The sequence below is a fragment of the Equus przewalskii genome, chromosome 31 (assembly GCF_037783145.1).
Source record: "Equus przewalskii isolate Varuska chromosome 31, EquPr2, whole genome shotgun sequence".
Classification (NCBI taxonomy): Eukaryota; Metazoa; Chordata; class Mammalia; order Perissodactyla; family Equidae; genus Equus; species Equus przewalskii.
Genome location: NC_091861.1, coordinates 7,553,036 through 7,569,273, shown reverse-complemented (window position 1 = coordinate 7,569,273; position 16,238 = coordinate 7,553,036). Strand labels below are relative to the sequence as shown.

General features: G+C 58.6%; 2 long non-coding RNA genes across 2 annotated transcripts; both read left to right on the top strand.

Annotated features, from left to right (window-relative positions):
* The first annotated feature begins 666 nt into the window (after nucleotides 1-666).
* LOC139080667 (uncharacterized) lies at nucleotides 667-3,868 on the top strand. The gene is made up of 2 exons (XR_011535358.1): nucleotides 667-1,012; nucleotides 2,659-3,868. It is a non-coding gene; the product is annotated as an uncharacterized lncRNA (long non-coding RNA).
* A 2,182-nt stretch (nucleotides 3,869-6,050) lies between these two features.
* On the top strand, nucleotides 6,051-7,167 carry LOC139080589 (uncharacterized). The gene is made up of 2 exons (XR_011535202.1): nucleotides 6,051-6,165; nucleotides 6,773-7,167. It is a non-coding gene; the product is annotated as an uncharacterized lncRNA (long non-coding RNA).
* The last annotated feature ends 9,071 nt before the right edge of the window (nucleotides 7,168-16,238 follow it).

Below are 16,238 nucleotides of genomic sequence, written 5' to 3'. Positions count from 1 at the left end.
GAGAGGGCCACTCGGCCGCCGGAGGTCGGCGGTGGGTGGGTGCGGGTGGGGGGCGCATCCCGGTAGGAAGGCGCGTCCCCGCGAGCTCGGGCCCGCCTACCGCACTCGCGGGGGTCAGGCGAGGAGGAGGCCCGGAGCCGGGACGAGGTCGGGACGCTCACTCCGACCTTGGTGCGGCTACACAACGGGAGGGCGCTGCAGCAGCAACTTGACCTTTTAAAGCTCGTATACTCGTCCCAACCCCTTACAAGGTGATCGTTATCTCCAGTCTCCGGGAGCGGAAAACGGAGCTCGGAGAAGTTAACGTGCTCCAGGTCACAGTGCTGCTGCCCGACGGCGAGGTCCCCCATTTTGGACATACATCGTGCAAGAAAGGGTACCTTGGAGGCGAACGCGACAGTCTTCTTCCTACAGTATCGGCCAACAGAGTCGTCCCCTAAGGGAACCACAGGAGGAGTGGGCCTCTGGAGCGGCAGCGGCTCGAAGCTTGCCAGGTTTTTCCTAATCCCCGGCGTTCACCCGAGAAGTGCCTGCTCAGGCCTTCCAGCCAATCACACATCTGGAACACCAGTCATTTTGCCAAAGAGCATTTATTTTTAACACCCCTCAGGTGCATATGTAGATAAAGAGATTTGAAGTGGTTGACAACAGCTCACTCTGGAGTGTGGGCTCCTGACAAGGGTACTTCAGTTCGAACTAACTGTCCCCAGGGTAGAAATGGACGTCAGCACTCTCTCCTCCCGTTTCCCAGAGTCGGTGGTAGATGCTATGGCAAGCTTCCTGCTCAGGATTATCAGCCCCACGCTGCTCGGGCACTCTGTCCAGCTCTGCAGGAAGGTCACTGACTCCAGGGACAAGACTTGCAAACACTCGGGCAAAGGGAAAGTTTGCCTCATGAATCTTCTCACTCTGGTCTCCCGGTCCCCTCTCCCTTCCTCCCCAGCCACGAGTGTTTCTCCGGGGTGGCCAGTGGACCAGAGGGGAGGATGCGCCAGATTTCGGGCATTTTCAGGTAGGATTTGCTGACTAGGAAGTCTTCCCTGACCCGGCTCCTAGGAAAAGTCCTCAAAGGAGAAAAAGCCCCCCATGGCGCCCCGGGAGAGCCAGCTGCGGCATCTGTGTGCGTAGGATGCCAGGCTCGGGACCCTGAGGGGAGGAATTCCGCCCTCTGCCGGCCCCGGTCAGCCCGGGGGGCATCACACGGGTTTAAGTCCTCAAGCACGGCTGCCTCGTGTGCCTTTCTCTCCCAACCCTGAGCCATCCCCAGAGCGCCCTGCCCTGGTCGCATTCCCGCCGCTGAGGTTTCCGTGAGAGGGGGTCCGCGAAACAAATGCCCTCTCCCCGGCTTGGGTGGGCCGGGCCCTGCCAGCTGCTTTCACTTTTGGCTGCAGAAAGCCTGCCAGGCTGCAGTGTGCAAGGGCCTGGAAGAATGGCTGGTAGCATCAGCTATTTTAATGCAGAGTTAGGCACACAATCCTTGCTAAAAATAAATACAAAGGAAAACCCCAAAGTAGCTAAGCCTATTTTAATACCTTTTATTTTTCTTGTTCCCGGTTCTTTTGTCTTCCCTTTGCCACTCTGGAGCTGCGTTTCACACAGGGCCCACCCTGAGTGTTGGCCAGGCTCCCACCCATGTCCTGGGGATGGACAGCCCAGTCCCAATCATTGGCAGGAACAGAGCCAAAGGGAATAGAGGGAAGGCAAGGAAGATCCCACAGCCCTTTCTCTGAGTGCAATTTATGTTAAACAGAATGACGGCACCACTTCTGAGACGCGCTAACTGAAAAGGAGCTCAGGGGCCAGGAGCCCTCTTCCCCCGTCCCTCCCTCTTCCAGCTCTCCAGCCAGCCCCTCCGTGGGGAGAACGGATGTCTGCAACGCATCTGCCTGAGAAAGGGCTGGCAGATGAGGAGGACGCCTAGTCTGAGTGCCTGTGGGTTTCTGGGAGGCATCGCTGCTTCCCTTTTTGGAAAGGAAGCAAGGCTGTGGACACCTTTGGGGGTGTCTACTGTTTAATTAATTAAACAAGGAGGTCATTAGACTGAGGTGGCTCTACTGCCACGGAAGCCTACGTAAGCAAAACAGAATCTAAGCCTGTAAACGCTTCAAGGTTACGAAAGCACAAACAGCCAACTAGGCTTTAAGCTACAGCCAAGCAAATCATTGCCTTTCTTTGCTTCCGCACGCCCTCTCTGCAAGCCTTCCCACGGCTCCTGGAGGACGCTCCTGACCACTTCCTGTTTGGTGCTGTCCCATTCAAATTGATTTTTGCTCAAAGAAACTCAAAACGTGTAATATGCCTCAGTTTATTTTCTACGGCTCCCTAGACTGGCATCAGTGACCCCTCTTTTCTCTAGGAACTGACCCGCAGCCCTATGGGGTAAGGAGGTAGTTTCTACCTGCTATGTTATTACAAATCTTCTCCGTCCATCCCCCGTGCCTCCCCCACAGTTGACAGGGTCAGGGGTGGACGCCTGGCCCATCGGAGCCTCTTCCCTGGAAATTGGAGCAGAGAGGAAGGGAGGGAAGAAGAGAGAGACAAAGCCCCACACCCGGGACCCTTCAGTGACTTTCTATTGACTCTTTTTTCCAGAATACAGGTCACACTTTCCTGTTTCTTTGCATGTCTTGTAATTTTTTTTTTTTTTTTTTTTTGCAGGGAAAGATTCGCCCTGAGCTAACATCTGTTGCCAATCTTCCTCTTTTTTTCCCCCTCCCCAGAGCCCCGGTGCATGGTTGTCTATCCTAGTGGTCGGTCCTTCTAGTTCTTCTGTGTGAGCCACCACCACAGCATGGCGACTGACAGACGGGTGGTGTGGTTCGGCACCCGGGAACCGAACCCGGGCTGCTAAAGCTTTGACGGCACCGAACTTTAAGCCCTAGGCCATCAGGGGTGGCTCTCGTAATTTTTTTCATTGACAAATGGACATTTTAGATGATATATTTTAGCAGCTCTGGATTCCATCCCTCCCTCTGCCATCATTATTGCTGGATTTGGTTTATTGTTGGCTCGCTCAGATAAGTGTCATTTTCTGGAGTCTGTCTCCCCACAGCTGCTGCTCTCTCTGCTTGGTTTTTTCTTCTTGTTTTGGCTGCTTTGGTGGGGTGATAGTTAGGCCTTCCAGGTGTGAAAGGGCATTTTTTGGGGGGGGGGGGGCAGTGTATCTATAAGGGGGAGGTGAGGGCCCTGGAAGAAGCCTAACAAATTCTCCCGACTGACAGCTGGCTGCAGGACGTGTGAGGACTCCTAGCCCCTTCCAGAGCAGGCTTTCAGGATGGGTGAGGCCAGGAAAGGAGGGCTCACCGGCCAAGGGCAGAGCCAGGACAGCAAGGGGCCTCCTCACTTGGGTGGGCTGAGGGAGCTCTTTCCCTCCTGGTAGATTATCTGTCCCTGTCCCAGACAGGAGTGCTCAGTGGCCCTCCACGTTCAGTCAGTCAATTACCCATGACAGGGGCAGCAGGCCCTGGAACAGCACCGGACAACAGTGGGGAGACTGATGAGCAAGTGCAGAGGGCTGCAGCAGCCCCAGGCGGGTGAAGGGAGAGAGGAGAGACCAAGGGGCTTCAGGGAGGAGGGTCTGGGCTATCCCCACAGCCCCCAGAGCCTCAGGCTGTCTTTCTGCTGTAGCCAGAGAAAGTTGCAGTGGGACCTCTACAGCCTGATGGCCAAGACTCACAGCGGAGGTCTCTGGGCAAGGCACTCTTTGTCCCACTTTATAGATAAGGAAACTGAGTCTCAGAGAGGTTGAGTGACTTGTTCCAGGTCACGCAGCTGGTAAGTGGTGAAGTCAGAATTCACCCCAGTATTAGGATATAAGAAGCACTCTCCATGAATCCTATAAAAAAGTCTTTATGTCCCCACCCCCACCTCTACTGGAGAGCCTGATTCAAAATAAGTGTCAGGAACTGCGGGTAGCACAAATAAATAAAGAATAAATAGAAAACGATGAATGAAACCTGCTGTAGGAGGTGCCTTCTGCACGGTGGCTGCCCAGAGGACTGAGCCGTCTCTCCTGAATAGGCTCTGAGCCCTCCCAAGTTGCATGGGTCCAGGGTGGTCCGGGGGGGGGGGGGGGGTTGGGGGGGGTGGGTAGGCGGGTAGGCGGGTAGGCGTTGGGCTGTGACGAAGGCAGCTGGTGGTTCCCACTTGAGGCCCCAGGTTGCATGCCCCTCCCCACAGGCTTCCCAGGCCTTCCCTCACCTTCTGGCCAGGGCAGGCCTGGGCATCACCATCGGGGCAGCCCAGGGCTGCTGGGGATGGAAAGGGGTCTGCAACCTAAACGGGAGTGAAGAGGGCCCTGCCAAAGCCCAGCATCCCTTGGCATCTGCCTCCCCCTCAGCCGGGGGCAGGGTTATCTCCTGTGTGTTCCACTGGCTCTTTATTTATTTTTTTAAATTAAAAAAAAATTTTTTTTTGAGGAAGATTAGCCCTGAGCTAACTGCCGCCAATCCTCCTCTTTTTGCGGAGGAAGACTGGCCCTGAGCTAACATCCGTGCCCATCTTCCTCTGCTTTATATGTGGGACGCCTACCACAGCATGGCATGGCAAGTGGTGCCATGTCCGCACCTGGGATCCGAACTGGCGGACCCCGGGCCGCCTGCCGAGAAGCGGAACGTGCGCACTTAACCACTGCTGCGCACTTAACCACTGCGCCACCGGGCCGGCCCCCCACTGGCTCTTTAGACTTCGTGAAAAAGTGACAAAGTTCAGGGGCTTGAAAAGCAGTGAGGGAGCAGAGGTATCTGCTAACGTGGGTAGGGAGGGTGGGGGGGCCGGGACGGGGGTCTCTGCCCAGCACCAAATGGCCCAGGCAGGGAGGGGCAAGGCTTGGGTGGCCAGTCGCCCCCCTCACAGCAGGCAGCTGAGACTTCCCTTGCCACAGGCCACTCCACATGCAGTCCTGGAGCCACAGATGTGGGTGGGAGTAGGGAATGGGTGGATGTCCCCAAGCCAGGGTCTCCACGAGGAGCACCCCCTCCAGGCTGGGTTGGCGTCCCTGGCCAGCACACCTAGGTGGACTGGCCAGCGAGGCTGCTCCCTGGATGGTCTCGGGTCCCTTCCAGCTGAGACATGTGGAGCAGCCAAAGAATTTGCCCTAGGAGGTGGGGGGCAGGAGGGGGGGGCCGGAGGGGAACTGAGGCAGGAAGGGACCCAGCTTTAGCATTCTGCTGGGAGGATGCAGAGGGAGTGGGAGAGACCTGGGCCCTTGGGGTCATTCAAGGCGCTATCAGGTGAGCCCTGAACCAGCTCCTCCCGGTCACATGCCTGCCCTTGGCCCTATGTCCGTTTTCACCCAGAAGTATTTATTTTACAAAAGGATTCATTTCCAAGTCCCCTGACCTGTTCCAGGAGGAATTTCCCTACAACTTATTCATTGAGAGAAATCCCATCGCCAATTATTTTGCGGAGAGAGGACTCCCTTTGTCAGGCCCCTGATCAGCCGCCGCCCGTCTCCTGTCTCCCGGGCCGACTTGCCTCCGCCGAGGAAGGTCTGCCCCGAGGCGCACCCCCAGCTCAGCGGTGGGGTGGGGGAACCCGGCAATTAGAGGGCCTGGCTCCCGCCCCCGGCTGACTTGATTTTATAGTACAATAACAAGGCGGTGTGTAGGACGTCGCCTGTGCCCACTCTCCCCGGGTGGGCTCGGGGCAGCCTCGGATCGCGCCCCGTTACACAGAAAGGCAGCGCGCATTCTCCGTTCACGGGCGGGAAACCGAGGCGCCGGGAGAGCCAGCATCCGCCCCGAGGACCCACGGCGAGCCACCTCGTTTTCCGACTGGTGGCCTTCGGGGTTTGGGGCCCGGGACAGGGACTGAGCGATGGTCCCCGCAGAGGAGACGCGCGCGCTCATCCCCCTGCCTCCCCGCCCAGCCGACCCGGCCGCGCCTCGGCCTCAGGTCCCGCGCAGGGGGCGCCCGACCCGGGTCCCGCCCTGGCGGGGGCGCTGGCGGGGGCGCGGCGGGGACGCGGCGGGGGCGCTGGCGGGGACGCGGCGGGGCGCGAGGACGAGGCCCGGGCCCGGGCGCCCTCTGCCGGCCGCCGCGTGGAGCGGGAGCCCGGAGCCCGCGGGCTGCCGCCGGGCTGGGACGGCGGCCAGGGACCAGCGCGCGGGGGCGGCCGGGCCTCGGGCCGCGTTTCCTTTCCTGCAAAAAGGAAGCACCTTTGCGGTAAAACCAAACTTCTGTGAATTCAGCGCCCCCGACAGGCCCCGGTCTATAAAAGGAGAGGAGGCGCGCTGGCGCCAGGCCCGCGGGGAGGAGCGCGGGGCGGCGCAGGGCGGACACGGTGGCTATTGTCGCGGCGCGGGTCCCCTCCCGGGTCCGGGAGGCGGCGATCGGGGACGGGGGCGGAGGGGAGGAGCCCCCCGGCCGCCCCGCCCGCAGGCCCTCTTTGTCCGCCGCCGCAGCCCCGCCCCGGGCCTCGCCGCCACGGCCGCTCGCAGGCCGGGTCCCGCCGCCTCCCGCGCCTCCCGGATCGCGCCTGGGAAAACGGGCGGATGTCATCGCGCGTCCCTTCAGGCGAGAGAACCCTCACCAGGAGGGGAGGGGAGTGGCTCCAGGTCACACAGCACCGCCAGGACCCGCACTCAGGCCTGCGGGCGCCCCGCGGGCGCCTCTTGCGGCCGTTCCAGCGCACCCCTCGCCCCAGGGCACCCGCGCGTCCCTCTCCCCGGGGGCGGAGCTCGCAGGTCCAGGACAGGCCGCCCGATCGCTGCTGTCTGCTGGATAACCCCCCCAGCACATCCTGGATTTTAGAAATCGCCCTTATTTGCAGAGCCCAGTGAGCGCCGCTTTCTGGACTGTGAAATCAGCACCGGGGGAGGGTAATTTGCTGCTGCTGCTGTTCCTGGGGATCCGGTCCCAGCTCCCAGGTGCCGACCTGAGAAGACGGGCGCCGATTGGAGGGTCGGCTGCCACCCAGCAGGGGAAGGAAGGGCAGGGGAGGATTCAGCGACGCAGCGCGCGGGCCCTGCCTTCCAGGCCATGGGGCAGAAGCAGGACCCACGGGCAGCAACCGGAGGTGGTGCGGGGAGCGGGAGCCAGGACTGCTGGAAGAGCCCAGAGGAAGGGGGCCCGGGGGCGCGTTGGGGAGCCCCGTACCAGGGCCTCTGTTGGCGCCCTCAGGAACCCGGCGCCTGGTCGATGCTCAATAAAGAAACAGATATCTAACTATGTGTTGCAAGATGGAGGTGGGGCTTGAGCTATGAGGGCTCTGGCTGAGCAGAGAGGACCGGAAAGATCTGGGGATTTTTTTGAGCCGGTCAGGAACCCAGGGCTTGACCTGGCATCGATGGACCACCCGGAGGAGCAGAGGCTCCAGGTTGTGTCGCAGTTGGAGAGAAGGTTGGCCAGCTGGGGATGATGTGGAGGAGGGTCTGAGGGCTGGCAGAGGGTCCCAGAGGGTGGTGAGCACCCCTGTCAAGTGGTCCCTCCAAGGGGGGCGGAGGCCTGGTGCAAGGAGGCCTCGAGCTTGTAGAGGTAACAGTTTACTGTGTGAGCGCAAAGCACGATCTCCAGCAAATGTGTGCCCTGCTCCCCAGCTCTTCCTTGAATGTGCTCCCTGCTGGTGACTTGTCTGCCTCTCCAGGTGGGGCCCTGCCAGACCAGGAAAGGCCCCGGTGGGGGCTCCCCAAGTCTCTTATGTCCCTTAGTACCTTGAACCCAGCAGCATCATCTCCCATGGTTGTGGAAACTACCTTTAGAATGTCACGTCCCTGCCGGCCCGGTCGTGCAGCAGTTCAGTTCACACATTCAGCTTCTCGGCGGCCCAGCGTTCCCCGGCTCGAATCCGGGGTGTGGACATGCCACGGCTTGGCATGCCATGCTGTGGTAGGCGTCCCACATATAAAGTAGAGGAAGATGGGCATGGATGTTAGCTCAGGGCCAGGCTTCCTCAGCAAAAAAAGAGGAGGATTGGCAGTAATTAGCTCAGGGCTAATCTTCCTTAAAAAAAAAGAATGTCATGTCCCCTGACCTCACATCTGCGTCCTGATAATGACTTCTTCTGTTTTTTGTTTTTTTTTTTTTTTTGGTGAGGAAGATTGTCCCTGAGCTAACACCTGTGCCAATCTTCCTCTAGTTTGTATGTGGGATGCTGCCACAGCATGGCTTGATCAGCAGTGTGTAGGTCCACACCTGGGATCTGAAATGGCAAACCCTGGGCCACCAAAGCAGAGCACACAAACCTAACTACTACGCCACCAGGCCAGCTCCTGATATCACCTCTTGCTATGTCAGCAGCTCCTTGCTACATGGGCCACAGGTCATCACACTGATCAGGTGTCCCTCACGCACACTTGCCTGTGACACTCGAAAGGGACCCCTTGGAAGGGGCCTGGGCCTGACAGGGGGGTGCCAGCAATGGAAACCAACCCTGGTGAGCTTCAGCAGAGAAGGCGTTATTGGAAAGGTACTGGGGAGCTCGAGGAGCTGCTGGAGTCAGGGGAACAGGTCTCAGAAAACAAAGATGGACCAGGGAGTCTCGATGGCCACCACCACTCCTGGGCCACAGCACCGCTGGCCACAGCCCCTGCCCCGGCACTCAGCACTGGGTGCTGCAGCGGGGAGGGACAGCTAATGGACCTGCAACTCTGGTCCCTTGCTCCTGGGGGCCTCCCACAGCCCACGCCTGGGTCTGAGCCCTGCACCCCAGCTGCCCCAGGCAGGGAGAAGGATGGCTGTCCCCTTTCAGCCTCTGAAGAGGGAGGCAAGGCCCTCCACCCACGGCGACTCCCATATGGGGATTGCCCCCAGATAGGAAGGCTGGTGGACAGCCCACCAGCGTTCGCTGCCGGGAGCCGGGAGGGCCTTCGACAGGAGCAGAAGGACCACATAGGCTTCCGAGAGGCCCCCTGGCTGGGAGTGATGTCCTGGGGAGGGGCTGGCAGCCACGGCCAGGGCTCAGTTTCAGCTGCCATGTGTGAGAGGAAGACGCTGCGGGGGGCTGAGAAGGATGTCCCCATGGGAGGAGAGGAGCCACTGGGAGCCTGGTGGCCCCGGAAGGGGTGGGGGTGGATCCGAAGGCCACAGCTGCTCCTCCTTGAAGCCCCTGGGAGAGCAGCAGGGACTCAGATCCTGGCAACAGGAGTCATTTGTTTGTTTGTTTAATTTACCTTTTGTCTTAAAAACTTAAAAAGCTATACAGTGAGGGTGTGTACGAGGGAAGACCTCCCTCACCCTTCCTCCATCCCTCCCTCCCCGGGGCCGGCTGTCCTGAGCAGCCCCCAAACGTGTTCACACTTGGGTGTAAGCAATAGGTCAGGTTTGAGTTTGTTTCTTTCAGTAACTGGAACCACGCTGTATATATTGTTCTTTAATATGCTCGCTGGAGATGTTTCCAGGCCAGCACCCTCCTTTATCCATTACATATCGTTCACCATCCGGATGGACATCCGGGCCGTCGCGTTCTGCTCTGTTATCATCATGCCCACTTTTGTGCACAAATTGAAGAACGGGGCTGGAAGTCCAGGGGAAGAGTCTCGGTTTGAGTCCTTGCTGCTTCCAGGTGAAGGTATGTGGACTTGGCGTTGGGCCGACCGCGGGTAGCGCGCGCTGAGCCGGTGGGAGAGCGGCCGGCCTGTGGATTTGGGACTGCAGGGTCCAGCGGCACCGCGTGGGACCAGGTAACTTTGCTTCCGAGCAGCGGTAAGGGCTGCGGTCCGCGCAGGCCCAGACGCGCCCACTAGATGGCGCCAAAGCCAGCGAGATGCGGCCCAGGATGGCGAAGTCCCCGTTGTCGCCGGTGAGGAGTCCGGGGTCTGATGGAGATGCTCCTAGGCCACCGGCTGCCTCGCTCACACACCCCGGAGGTTGTGCGCTGCGGGGTGGTTCTACAGGTTGAGCCCTGGACGAGGTGGGGGCTGAAATTCCGGCTGTGGGACGGGCCAGGACAGCCCAGGGGAGGGGCGGCTCCCTTCTAATCACACAAGTTCAGCGAGGGCTTCGGCGGCCGGAGTGGGGGGAAAACGACAGTGAGACAGCCCCACGCGCCATAGTGCCGGTACCTGCAGAGGAACCCAGCTCCTGCAGAAAATACAGGATCTGAGAGGAGGATGGGACCAGAGTTCTCTGTGCTGGGCGCTGAAGATTCGATGATGGGTCTGGGAGAGTCTGTCCCCAAAGGAGCTTGCTGTCAGGTAGAGGAAACAGACACGGGACACACTGCAAGGTGTGGTGGGCACTGCTCTGATGGTCCGTTTGGTGACGGGAGAAGGTGCTTTGAAGCCTCCGCGGCCCTCATCCAGGTCCGGGAGGGCTGTGGGCCTTACCACGTTTGTCCAGGAAACCCTCAAAGCGGAATTTCCCTCCGCTCCTTCCTCCGGTCTCTCCCACCCCCTTGCTGTCCCTAAGTTCAGAGACCATGGCCACCACCCCCAGCAGAGCCCAGGCCGGCTCCTCTCCCAGCATCAGACGCTGTCCAGGCTCTCAGGACTGGAGCTCAGACATGACTTTAAAATGAATGAATTTTGCGGAGAAACATCAGCCCTCAGCCCAAGTTCCTAGCACACTGTAGATGCTCGGTGAACTTTGTGAAGGAGGAAGAGGGAAGGAGGAGGAAGAACGGACTCTGGCTGATCAAGGTTCCCATGCCTTAATGATCTGTCCCGGGGCAAGAGACAAGCTGTGGGCGAGTGGATTTCCCAAAGGTGGCGGCACCATCTTGTGGGTGAGCATCTCCCTCCACTCGGGGGTCGGGGTGGGTGGGGGTGGGGGGGTGGGGGCGAGGTCAACACCCCTCCGTGGAGCATGGGGTCTGCTTCCTCCCCTGAAATCTGGGGAGCCTGAGTGTTTTGGAAGTGATGTCCCATGATGATAGAGTTCCCTCCTGGCATTCTCTCTTGGGACGTGGCCCCTGGGATCCCTGAGGGACATATAGAAGTCCCTCTACCCTGAAGCCGCCAGCCTGGAGGGGCCACATATAGCTAGAGATGCCTCCAGTCTCACATGGTTGAGTCATCTCAGGAGCCAGACACGGGAGTAGGTCAACCTTCTGATGACTCTCCACCCCGGCCACTGAGCTGCCGGCCCTACCCAAATTGCAGATTCATTAACAAAATAATATTGTTGGAGGCCACTCCATTCTGGGGGTGGTGTCGTTTCACAGCATCAGATAATGAAACACAAGACCTGAAACTAGGACTGACCACCCATCCCGGTCTGCTTGGGACTAAAAGGTTTCTGGGACTCAAGACTTTCGGTGCTAAAACTGGGAGAGTCCCAGGCACGCTGGACCGGTTGGTCACACCGTAAAGCAGCGGTTCTCAAACTTTAGTTTGCATCAGAAACACCTGGGGACTTCCTGAAACACAGGTGGCCGGGTCTGACCCCCGGAGTTCCCATTAGTGGGTCTCCTGTGGGGTCCAATAATTGCATTTCTAACAAGTTCCCAGATGCCATTGCTGCTGCTGGTTGGATCCCAAACTTCCAGAACGACTGGCCAGAAGGAAGGGCTGAACTGAGGACCTGCAGATCCCTATTGTTGTGTCCCAGTACTTCCTTCTGTCTGACCCAGCAGTGTGGCAGGAAATGGAGGGGCTCAAGGTCCTCTGGCTGACAACCAGGAGACACCCATGTCTTCCTGGCAGGGCGGTTGGGCGCTCTGGAAACAAGCCTAAGCCCAGAAGTGCCCAGCCTACTCGCCGCCAGGGGAGGAGCAAAGTGAACTCACTCGCTCAGAGCGCAGATCAGCCCTTGGCCCTGGAGGGGCGCCCGCGTGCCACCGCCCCCTCAGGAAGCAACCCAGAGCGACCTCAGGAGCCAGCCCTCTGGGAAAGGGACTCGCCTGCCTCCCAGGGCCCCCGCTTGAGGTTGAGAGCTGGAAGGGACCTGTGCAACACTGGGCGACCTCCTCTTTTAACTGGGGAGGAGGGGAATGTGAGTTGACGTGACTTGCCAAGACCGTCCATCAAGAATGAGGCGCAGTCAGAAGGTTCCCACCTCAGACTGGTCCCCCAGCTCAGCCTGGAATGCCACAGCGCTCTCCCCGCAGCTCCTAACTCCACTTCGTCCCACACCTGTGAGCCCTCATTTCCCCACGGGCCCTCCACATCTTGGGTGTCTCAGTCCACAGCAGCTCTGGCCACTGTGAACTGCAGGCCTGAGCACAGGAGAAGCAGAGGTGGCGTGTGCTTACTGGAGGACACCAAGCACGGTCGTAGCCAAACCTCAGCTTACAATCGCAGATTCCCAGGCGCACCCCCTGGGTCTGAGACCAGCCCAGGCACCGACACTTTCAGCAAGAGCCCTAGGTGATTTTGCTGCCTGTGGCATTGGCCACACCCTGAGAAAGACCTGCCTGGCATCATCTTCCACAGAAGCCACCCAGGAAGAAGTGACGGACTGACAGAAGCCCAACTCAGACTTGGGAGGAAGGGGGAATTTATTGTTCCCCAAACCCAGCTAGTGGACAAAGCAGAGCAAGGATATCATTGGGCCTCATGGACAAAGGGGAGTCGAGGCCTGGAATGAGTTCTCTTGTCTCTGCTGGCTAATTTCTCCACCCACTTGGAAAATAATCACCCACAGGCAACATCTTCCATCAGAGAACTGACTCACTCTCTCCCAAATTAAGAAAGTCTGGGGGAGGGCTGCCTGGGTCGGGTGCTTCTCCCTGGATGAGTGAACTGCGATCAGGTGAGTGGGGCCTACATGGGCCCCAGTAACCCAGTCTCGGGGTCTAAGGGAGAGAAATGCGGTGAAGGAGGGAGGAAGACCACACAGATTCTTAACTCCAGTCTGTGGAGGCTGCTGCCAACCACTGAGTCTCTGGGCAGGAGACCTGGTGGGTAGCCAGCCTCCAAGATGGCCCCATGATTCTTATCTGGTATGCGTGTCCCTATGTACCCCTTCCACGGTGAACAAGGTTGACCTGTGTAAGCAAGAAGATAGCGCAGAAGTGATGGATAGTCTTCCAGGTGAGGCCCTGAGAAACACTGCCGCTTCTGCCTTGCTCACTCTTGGGTCTCTGGCTGGGGGAAGCCAGCTGCCATGTTGTAAGGACACTTAATCAGCCTATGGAGCAGGGCTGGGACGAGGCTGAGGTGAGGCACTTGCCTCCTGTGCAGAATTTCAGGGAATGCCCCAAAAGTCAGTAATCTCAATCTTTTAATGTAATATTTTAAAAAATTAAATTCATGCAAAAAAAAAAATCCACGATAAAAAAATATCAAAATTTTAAATAAAGACAGGCTTAGTCACAGTACCATGCTGCACCATATTGGAGCCTGAAGCAGAGGGAGAATTCCGTGCTGTTGGTCCTGATCCGGGCGCAGGAGCCTGCCAGGAGTGTGGGAGGTCTCTGTCCCTTCCCCGGCTGAAGATCTCACTCCCCTGCCAGGTGACTGGTTAGGAAAAAGCATGCGCGTGTGGAGTCATCTGGATCATCTGTCTCCAGGAGGAAGGCAATCGAGCAGGGCCTTACCCTCCGTGTCAGGACAAGGGCGGCGAGCCGGCGTGTCCGCTCAGGCCAGCTCTGGGTCTACAGGCTGACACCGATAATGAGTAATTGGAGCCCCATTTGCAGAATGCTTATCATGTGCCGGGCCCTCTGCCAAGTACTTTTTGGAATCACTCCTCAGAACAACTCGGGAGATGGGTTCTGTTTACACAGTTTTACAGATGAGGGAACAGAAGTACAGAGCACCAGTGAAGTGTTCAGAGGGTGAGCGGTGGAGTCGGGCGCTGACTCAGGCAGTCTGACTCTAGAAACGACTCATCACCTTTGGCATCGGGAGTCAGCCAGCCTGGAAGGGGACTCTTGGTCCTGCAAGTGTTTGCTGTCTGCACTGGGGAAACTGCCTGACCTCTGTAAGGCTGTCTTCACCTCTGCATGGTGGGGACAATAAATGGGAGCCGTTTAAAGCACTTAGCACCGTATTTGTTACAAAGTAAATAAACGGCCAGCATTAGCCGCGGTTATTCTTCTTTTGGGTGGAAATGAACTCGAGATGGTAGCTCCCACTCAGGGACAGACTCCCTCTAGTCTGCTTCCTTTCTCACTGACCTGGATAACCACCCGCCCTCACTCAGCAGGGCCCCCTTGGCCTCTCATGGGCTTGTACCTACTCCCCACACACCCCTCTCACAGTGAAGCTCAGAAAATTGGAGAGATGCTGGGGAGAGTCTGGGGCGGGTGGGAGAGAGGAACAGGGAAGTGAGCCAGGCCAGGAGAGGCTGTGGGCCTGGTGCAGGACATTCCCCCTGGGCTAGGATCCCCTGAGAGCCTCAAGCAAGCTCACCTGTGGCTCCGGCCTTGACCCATGAGACCACCTTCCAGAGCAGGTACAGGTGAGCGCAGGCCACCCCCAGGCCACCACCCGGCTGATCCCAGAGGCTTCAGAGGTGGGGCTGAAGACCACGGAACAGGGGCAGGCTGGGACCTGCATGGGATGCTGGCTGGAGGGGATGGAGGAACCACCTCTGCCCTTTCTTCCCATTCCCTCCCTAGTCACTTTCCACAGCAGCTCGTGGCACAGGTGAGGCCCACCGACTGTGTGTGCACTGGTGTGCAGGCGGCGAGCATGGCTCCGGCCAGGTGCTACTGCCCGTTCAGCCGGGCCATCCGACACACCACGGCTTCCCAAGAGTCTGTCAAGTCTTCTGAGAAGACATGCTCTCTTCTCTTCTCGGCCCTTTGCCCCCTCCCTTCTGGGGAAGGGGACAGCGCTCGCCGCATCATGGCTCTCCCGGTGCTGTGACACAAACTGTCTGAGGCACACAGATGAAGACGGCCCTGCCCTCCAGGCCTCCCTGGGTTCTGGGTCCCGTCTGCGGAGAGGGACAGGCATGAGCCCATTTGGTTCCAATGTCTGGGCCATGGTGGGAGGCCATGGGGGGCAGGGGCAGGGGCAGGGAGGGAGGACGGAGTCCTGAAGGTCGTGAAGACTCAGCCAGGGGCAGGAGGGGCTTTCCCCGGAGGAGAAGCCCTGAAGGGTAACTCTGAGGAGTTCTGGGGGTGTGTTCTGGGAGTGGGGGACAGTGAGAGAGGGTGGGGAGGGAGGCAGGCCGGGTGTCAGGGAGCTTCGTCACTAGCCCTGCTTTCGCAGTTTGCCTTTTATCTAGAATTTTTTATTTTATCTATTTTATTTTATCTATCTGGGGAGCCACAGGAGGGACACGATTAGATCTGCCTTTTGGAAACCTCCCTGGCTGCGCTGCAGAGAACGGACGGATGAGTGGGGAGGCCTGGCAGCGGAGAACCAGGATGGAGAGCCGAGCGAGCCGGGGCTGGCCCGACGGAGGGGGAGCAGCCAGTGCGGGTGATGGTTGGGAGGGGAGAGTCGCTAGGACTTGGGGGCTGACGAGAGGGAGTCCATGGAGGACTATGCGCCCGGGAGGACCATACGCCCACCTGGGGATTCAGGAGGAGGCAGGTTTGGGAAGCTTCAGAGTGGAGATGCCAGGGGGACTCCGCAGCAGAGTCCAGTGGGTGCCAGGACAGCGTTGTGTGGCATCTCCCTTCACCATTGTGTGCATGAGTAGCAGGCCCGCTATGTTAATACGCACGTCACTCAACCCTCCTTCCCCCGCTCCTCCCATGGGTGTCCCCTCCCATGTGCCTAAGACCCCCGGAACCCCCTCTGTTTAAAGGGTGACGCTGGTTGGTGTGGGGTCCATGGTCTCCCGTGGAGAACCCCAAAAGACTTGCTAACACTGCTCAGGGCCCCTCCCCGTCAGGTGGGGTGACCCTCAGTATGAACTGTGGCCCAGCTCAGGGCAGGTCCTGTCACCTGTCAGCACCCTCTCCAAAATTTATCTTGAATTCAACCCCTGTCTTCACTGCACCACCCAGTTCAAGCCGCCACAACCTCCACTCTCGATGCACCACCCAGAGAAATCTTTTCAGAAGATAAACCAGAGCATGTCTCTCCTCGTTTTCACATTCTTCCGGCCAGCTCCCCAATGCACCTGGAACAGAATCTAAACTCTTGTCTGGCCCACAAAGCCCTAGGGGATTTGCCCCTGCCTTCTTCTCTGATCTCATGCCTACTACTCCCCTACCCTTGCTTCTCGCTGCACTGGCCATCTTTCTTCAAACACATAAAATCTGCTCCTGTGGCAGGGCCTTTGCACTTGCTGTTCCCTCCCTAGAAGGCTCTGCAGGCTAAGTGATCATTCAGGCCGCAGACACAATATCCCCTCAGAGCAGCTTTCTTGAATTCTCAAGCTAAGTTGGTGGCCCCGGTGCAGTGTCACACCTTCTGTTTTCTTCATTGCTCCTTCATTATCTGACAATATTGCTT